At 48.6% G+C, this 7050-nt stretch overlaps 1 protein-coding gene across 3 annotated transcripts in view; it reads left to right on the plus strand.

Annotated features, from left to right (window-relative positions):
- Positions 1-1196: 1196 nt before the first annotated feature.
- Positions 1197-7050, plus strand: part of Syk (spleen associated tyrosine kinase) — a 66305-nt gene continuing 60451 nt past the window's right edge. For 2 of the 3 annotated variants that reach the window (XM_055595269.1, XM_055595271.1), the window contains exon 1: positions 1197-1254. The gene's annotated coding sequence lies outside the window, so the exon portion shown is untranslated. Of the gene's footprint in view, positions 1255-1544; positions 1616-7050 lie in introns of those variants that run through there. The other variant, XM_055595270.1, reaches the window with a different exon arrangement.

The raw sequence follows: 7050 nt of genomic DNA on the forward strand, positions 1-7050 counted from the left end.
GATGCTGAACCTTCCAATGAGGGGATACGGGTCTTCAGTGCCATCTGCCGCCGTCTTCCCACAGCATCTACTATTTATCACTACCTTCCCCTGTGTCCCAGTTTTCACATGGGCACTGGGGATCAAATTCAGGTTGTCTTGATTGCACAGCAAGCACTTCACCTCCTGAGCCGCCTCTCCACCCCTGTTTCTGTGTTTTGACAGGACACTGCTATTTCAAATTCACCACAAACAGCATCTAGTATCTTGATGAATTTATTTATTTACTGAACCTAAATACTCGCCGTGCTTATTGTTGGTTAGAGTTTGATAAAAGTGAACATTCTGGTCCCGACAACGTTAACAGACTAACAGAAAACAAAACCAAAAATAGATGTCAAGAGCTACTGGACAGGATTCGAGAGACAGACTGTGGGTAACAGGTAACGCCCTCTGAAGCAGCTTTGGGCAGGCAAGGCCTCTGGGGCCGCCTTTTGGGTCACTTGGGTTCTCTGGCCACGGTGTTAGGAGCATCTTGGCCTGCTGACATTAACACGCCATACACCAGGCAGTCTCGGCCATAGCCTTGTCTGGCTGCAGAGGAGAGAGAAGGGGCCTGGGGCCTAGATTGAGCTTGGGTGATGAACCTTCCTTTCTGATTGGGGAGCCTTGATCCCCCGGACTTGTAGATCTGGAGAAGGACGCATTCCTCTAGATATGTCGCCCCTGGGGCAGTGAGGCCAATAGCCTACAGGTGCTCAGGGCGCTCAGATGTGGGGGTGCTGACCAGCTGGGGTCGTGATACTCAGCTCAGGCTCAGGGTAACATCTGCTGGGGTTTGGGGGTCTGGAGCTCAGGTTCGAGTTCCGGTGCTGCTTGACTAGGTTCCGGGTACTGCCCGTCCCCGGCTCGGTTTGGTGGTGCTGCCTCATCCAGGTTCGGGGTCCTACTTGTCTCGGGCTCGGTTCAGCGTGCTGCTCCGTTCTAGCCCGGGTTCGGGGCGTCACTATTCCGGATCGCGGGGTACTTCCCGGCCTGGCTCGGTTTCGGGCGCTGCCTAACTCTGCTGGATTCTGGGCGGGGTGCTATGTGTCTCAGGTTCGGGACGGCGAAGGAAGCTGCCGGGGCGCATTGAGGAAGTTCCCCCGGAGGAGGAAGCGGCGGGGAGAACCGGGGACCCGTGCGTTCCAGGCAGGAGGAGGAGCAGGAGAAGGCGGCGGCGGCGCAACAGGAGGAGGGAGGAGGAGAAGGGGCTGGACGCGGCCACCTGCCCAGGTAGGAGCCACAGCGCAGGGCCTCAGCCTCCCCGAGGCGCCGGACCCCGGCTAGCCCCGGCTGGACCGCGGCCGAGCTCGGATGGCTGCGCCTGAGCGCCGAGCTGCCGTGCCTGGGCACACGGGACCGGGACGCTGGGTGCCAGGCGCGCGCCCGGGGCGCAGGGGAGCGCGGCCGCCCGCGGGGCCGAGCCCAGAGCTCCGCCTCTCCGCTGTGCCCTCCGCCCGGCCGATCGGCGAAGCCCGGGACCGCCGCGGCGCGCGCCGCCGAAGCGATGCGGAGTCCCCAGGCGTTTGAGACCAGGGACTGCCTCCGGGCGCGCCCCTGAGTCGACGCGGAGCGCCGGAGCCTCTGAAATGCGGTAGGTGAGGAAGAGCAGCTTCACCGAGGCCAGCCAGCTCGCCCTGCCTGGCCGACTTCCTCCGTGAAGTCACTTCTCCAGACCCTTTAGACGAAGGCTCTAAACTGTACCTTTGAGCGTATACCAGTCTGGCTCCCCAAGCCTAACCCCACCTAAAAGCCACTGCGAGGAGACTCACCCCTTTGAAAGTCCACGGAGTTGAAAGAGCTGGAGAAGTCAGTCAGCTTCCCGTTTGGGGGGAAACTTTTTTAAAAAAGACAAAACCTGACTGATCAACGACTGTGTTCAAAGTTAAGTAAAATTCTCGACTCGGGGTATTTTTCTTTTCCTTGGCGTCTTTTTTTTTTTTTTTTTTAATCTTTTGAAGCATATTCAGCGTGTGATATAAAGAGATGGACCGGTGGCCGCCTCTGATTTTTAATATTAAAAAAAAAAATGCTGTGTGTTGGAGGGGGGGAAGGGATGATGCCGGGGCATTCCTGGAGTATTGAGATCAAGCCTTCGCAGCGCAGCTTTAAAATTGAGTGTCAGCGATGGCAGTTCAAATACTGTGTGGGCATATTTATATTTGAGTAAAAAGGTTTAAAACACTTACAAGACAGCAAACGTTTTAAGTCATAATTTTTTTGTCACTTGAAATTATTTCACCAAGTCATTTTGTTCTGTCCTAATCAATAATTTAAAAAATAGATTTAGGAGAATTTTGCAGAAAAACAGATTGATTTGAATTCTGTATTTGAGATGCTTAGATATGCCAGATTTAATAAAAAAAAATCTTTAAAATGATTTTTAAGAATGTTTTAAGTTAGAATAAAAGTGAGAAATATATTCTGGGAATATATTTCACCCCTGAGACGTGAAGTTTGATTTTTAAAATTTACAGTTTTATTGCTGTTTTTGCACGAAATGCTTCTTTGGTGTTTCTAAAGCCGTATGTAACAGTCTACAGTAGGTATGATCTCTCAGGGTCGGGCTTTGATTTTAAAGCGAAGGCCCTTCGGTAGAATTTTCCCAGCAGACTGTCCCTCGATCATCCCACGTGTTTGGGATTTTGGGGTTTTCAAGATTCAAGGTTTACATTTAGAATTTAGGCGGGTGTGTGTGAGCAGGAACTCCGCTGCTTGTGACCGCTCTGGCGCTGTCGGGCAGTGTTTTCCTCCCAGGCACCAGTATTTCTTCACGCTTCGCAGTGTCTGTGTTCTGCGGGGAATAGCCTAGGCCAGGTGCTGTCGCTCAGTGGGGTTCCTTAAAACTTGGTGAGAGAAAAAAACAAGCCTTGCTTTTCAGCGCTGAGGCTCAGGGTTGGGTCTGTATTGATTCCGTGCTTTTGGCAGTCAAGTGTGTCTACAGTGGGACCCCCCCCCCCCATCCCTTCCAGTGCCTAGCAGGCAGTGCCTCTTTGTTGGGGCACAGGAAATAGCTAGGGTCCACCGGATGTCCCAGCAGTTCAGTTAAATCCCAAGTAGTCCGGGCAAGAGTAGTTGGTTTCATCCTTTAGAGACCTATTCCCATCCTTCCTGTGACTTCAGGAGAGAGCAGCAGCTTGTTCAGGAAGGGGCGTGGTCATCCCTCACAGTCCTGGAAGACAAGTTTCTGGTTCCCTCTGCGGCTGCGCCTTCGTGACTGTTTTTGTTCCCTTTGCCCAAGGACCGGCAAGACCTCCTTTCAGAGGCTAGCCAGTGCGCAGCCTCTCAGCTTTGGCCGTGTGGACCTGTTTCCAGCCGCCCCAGCTGACCCTCCTTTGCAGCTTTCAGCCATCTTCTCTGTTTCTGTATCCGTGTTATGTCAAATGGGTGGTGGAAAATAGAATTATAAGCTTTGATACACACACCGACAAACCCACACACACGTGAACACACATATCTTCCACGAGTTAGATTTTTTTCTTGTTATAGTAGAAGGCAGAGTCACAATGATCTAATTTAATTGTTTACCTTAGTCGGATTTTATACCATATAATCTTCAACCTAATATGTGAACACTAGGCCTAAAAGGTTTTCCTATGGAAAGGTTGCTTGAGATTAAAATAATCGCTAAGTTGATTGGATTTTACTAATGTTCATACATTTTATATATTTTTCAAGGGCGTTTTCATCTGATTATAATATTGACAAAAATGTTAGCTTGGGTCCATTTGGGGGTCTGTGTGTGTGTGTGTGTGTGCACTTTGTTTTGTTTCCTCTTAAGAATCAATTATTTATTCTTAGAGGTGGCTCAGCAGGTAAGACCACTTCCTGCATTTGCAGAGGACCAGGGTTCATTTCCCGGCTCCGACACGGAGGCTCAGAACCATACATCATTCCATTTCCTGGGGACTCCACTCCATCTACTGGCTTCCACAGGGACACGTGACTGTGCGCAGATGTACAGTCACACACACCTGCACGTCAAATTAAATAACCTTTTACAATAATGGATTGTGTAGGCAGGTGTAGTCATAGCAATTGGGAGTCAGAGACAGGAGGTTTGAGAGTGCGCTATAAGCAAGACTGAGGCCAGCCTGGACTACGTGAAAAACTGTTTAGAAAGAGAAAAACAGAAACAAGAAAAGAAAAGGGAGTAATGGAGAGCAGGAAGTAGCTAGGGACATAACTTGGTCAATAGAGCACTTGCCTAACGTGTGTGACATTACCAACACCAAATAAATTGGATGTGGTAGCACATTCTCATTATCCTAGCACTTGGGAAGTGAAGAGAGGAGCAAAAGTTCAAGGACAGCCTCAGATACTTACCCAGTTTGAGTCCAGTCTGAGCTACACGAGACCCTGCCTCAAAAACAAAACAAAACAAAACAAACACCTGCTCTGCATCTTCTAAAACTCACTGCCTGAATTTAAATATTAAATATAGTCAAATATGATTAAAACCCAAAGACAGGCAAAGAAAGCGTATTTGATTTATATTGTGATCAGTGTTGTAGAACCAAAGGGGCCCTTTCTTCATCTTTTATCTCTTGGAAACTTGGGGTAGGGGAGGGAAGTGGGTACCTTTGGGATGTTTTGGTGGCTAGTTGGGGTGGGGAGATGACAGTTGGGAAAAGCAAAGGAACCCCTTTGTCCACATACAGAGTCCTGGCCCTGGAAGCTGTGTTGTGCCCTGTGCTCCTAGGATGGCCTTCGGGCTTCAGGCCTGGGGGGAACACAGGTGTGGGGGAGATTGAGCCTGCTGGAGAAGGTTGGTTAGAGAAGATGGGACAGACACCTGTACACAGAGCCAGGTGCTGTGAGGAGGGAAGTAAGAGGAAGGGCTCAGGATAGCTATCAGAATCCATAATTCCAATACTGATGAGCTTGTGTAGGTTCAGCATGTCTGCAGAAGTGCTGGAATACCCACTGTGGAAGTTACTACTGTCTGTAGGGCTGACTGATGGACTCTTGCTCTATCTAAATCAGCCTCTTGTCAATCACTTGACAGTTCCTGAGCTGTCTTTGTATCTTTCTGTTCCATAGTCCTGCTTCCAGGAAGCAAGCTTTTTGTTTTGGAAGCTTTCATTTGCTCACACAAGGCATACTGGCTAGTTCATTTTATGTATCAACTTGAAACAACACATCTGAGAATGAGGGGTGGGCATAATCCAGACTCCTATACCTTCCAATGCTAATTATTCTGTGACTTGGGCTCAAGGGATTTCAGCAAGTGTTTACTGAAGGTGTTTACTATCATTTGTGGCTTGCTGAGTCCACACTTGGTCATGGCATCTCCACTCTGAAGACCTGGCTAGAGTCCACTGTCCTTCCCCACTGTGTTCCCTGCCGAGTGCTCCTGTGAGCCTTCAGGGTTGACAGCCTTGTCAGCTATGAACACCAGGACCCCTTGAGTACTCGATGGTTTGAATTGTTTGCCTGTGGCCCCAAAGGTCAGTGTACTTGGCTTAGAGAGCCTCTGCTGAAAGGCAGTTGTACTCTAGGTGGGTTCTAGCTGGTAGGCATGACTGTGGGGTGTGGGTCCTAGCTGGTGGTAGGACGGTGAGGTGTGGGTCCTAGCTGGTGGGTAGGATGGTGGGGTGTAGGTCCTCAGGAGACATTAGCATAGTTCTTCAGTTAAACAGCAACCCAGTGGTCTTTGGCTCCTGTCTCTCTATATATGATCTCTTCCTCACTCATGACTCTGGCCAAGGTACCTTCTGCCTTGTTATTCTGTGGCTCACAGGGCCATACCAGCAGCTAAACAGATGGAACCACCCTGTCTTGGACTTCCAAAAATGTGAGCACAATAAGGGTCTCCTAAGTACTGAGCTTTTGGTATTTTGTCATAGCAGCAAAAAAATAGACCAAGCCATTGTGCTGTTCCATCCTGTGTCCTGGCTTGTCCCTCCTTTACCCCTCTCTGCTATTCCTAGGGCAACACTTTGTCTTGGCTTTGAACCTAATATCACTTTCTGCTCAACTTTATGACATCAAATCGAAACCTCTCAATACAAGTTTCCACAAGTCAAAAAATACACCGTGTTATCTCTCAGTTCCATTTTCTTCTTCTTCTTTTTCTTAACACCCCCTGCCTCCACCCTGGAGTTGTCTTCTGTCCTGCTCCAGTCTGTCAGGGGCTCTTCAGCTTGGCTGCACATATCTTAAGAACTGCAGAAAGCCCTTGAGGAGTGTGTTGGCTATATTTCTTGGTGCTCACGGTGTCTGTTTTGCATTCTGTATGGACCTTAAAAATATCCAGGCCAGTGGGTTGGTACTCAGCAATGCCATCGCCTGTGTCATAATTGCTGGGCGCATTTCCCGTACGCCTTCTATCTCCATGGTTGTTTACCTTCGTATTTTCAATAGAACGTCTGTGGCTTCTTCCATGTGGATGTATTTTGAATCATGCTTTCTAAGAGATGGTCTTCTCCTCCAGTGCAGCAGTTAGACAGCTACATTCTAAATCAGTGTATTCCACCAATACCCATGCTCTACTGCCTGAGAGAGGGAAACGGTGGTCTCTCTGGGAAGCCCAGGCCTGGCTGTATCTTCAGGAGTTTTAACTGCTAAGCTGAATACCATGGGCTGGGTACACCACCTCTGGAAAACCTTGAGCCGATGTGGAAAACATGAGAAAAGTGGAGGTTAGCAAGCCGAATTCCTCTGGAGGACATGGTGAATAGCCATTGTGATTCCGATTACTTCTGTAAGTGTGTAGGTCTTTCACGGCCAGAAGTATGTCTTTGTCAAGTTAGGAGAAAAATAAATAAATAAATAAAATAAATAAATAAATAAATAAATAAATAAATAAATAAATAAATGAAGTCAGGTTTTGTTGAAAGAATGGATATTGAATGGAGCCAGGAAGGAAACTAATTTTGAAACATGACATTTGTCACAACAGTTGAGCAAATTCTTTCTGAAAACACAGGCCAAAGCTTCCAGAGGTTGAGGAGTGCCTGGGGTCAAGCAGACGCCGTTTGTGAAGGTGTCTGTGCCACACCTGGATGTTGTCTGCACTCCTGATGT

This window comes from Psammomys obesus, unplaced genomic scaffold (genome assembly GCF_907164565.1).
Source record: "Psammomys obesus unplaced genomic scaffold, mPsaObe1.curated_primary_1811, whole genome shotgun sequence".
Lineage (NCBI taxonomy): Eukaryota > Metazoa > Chordata > Mammalia > Rodentia > Muridae > Psammomys > Psammomys obesus.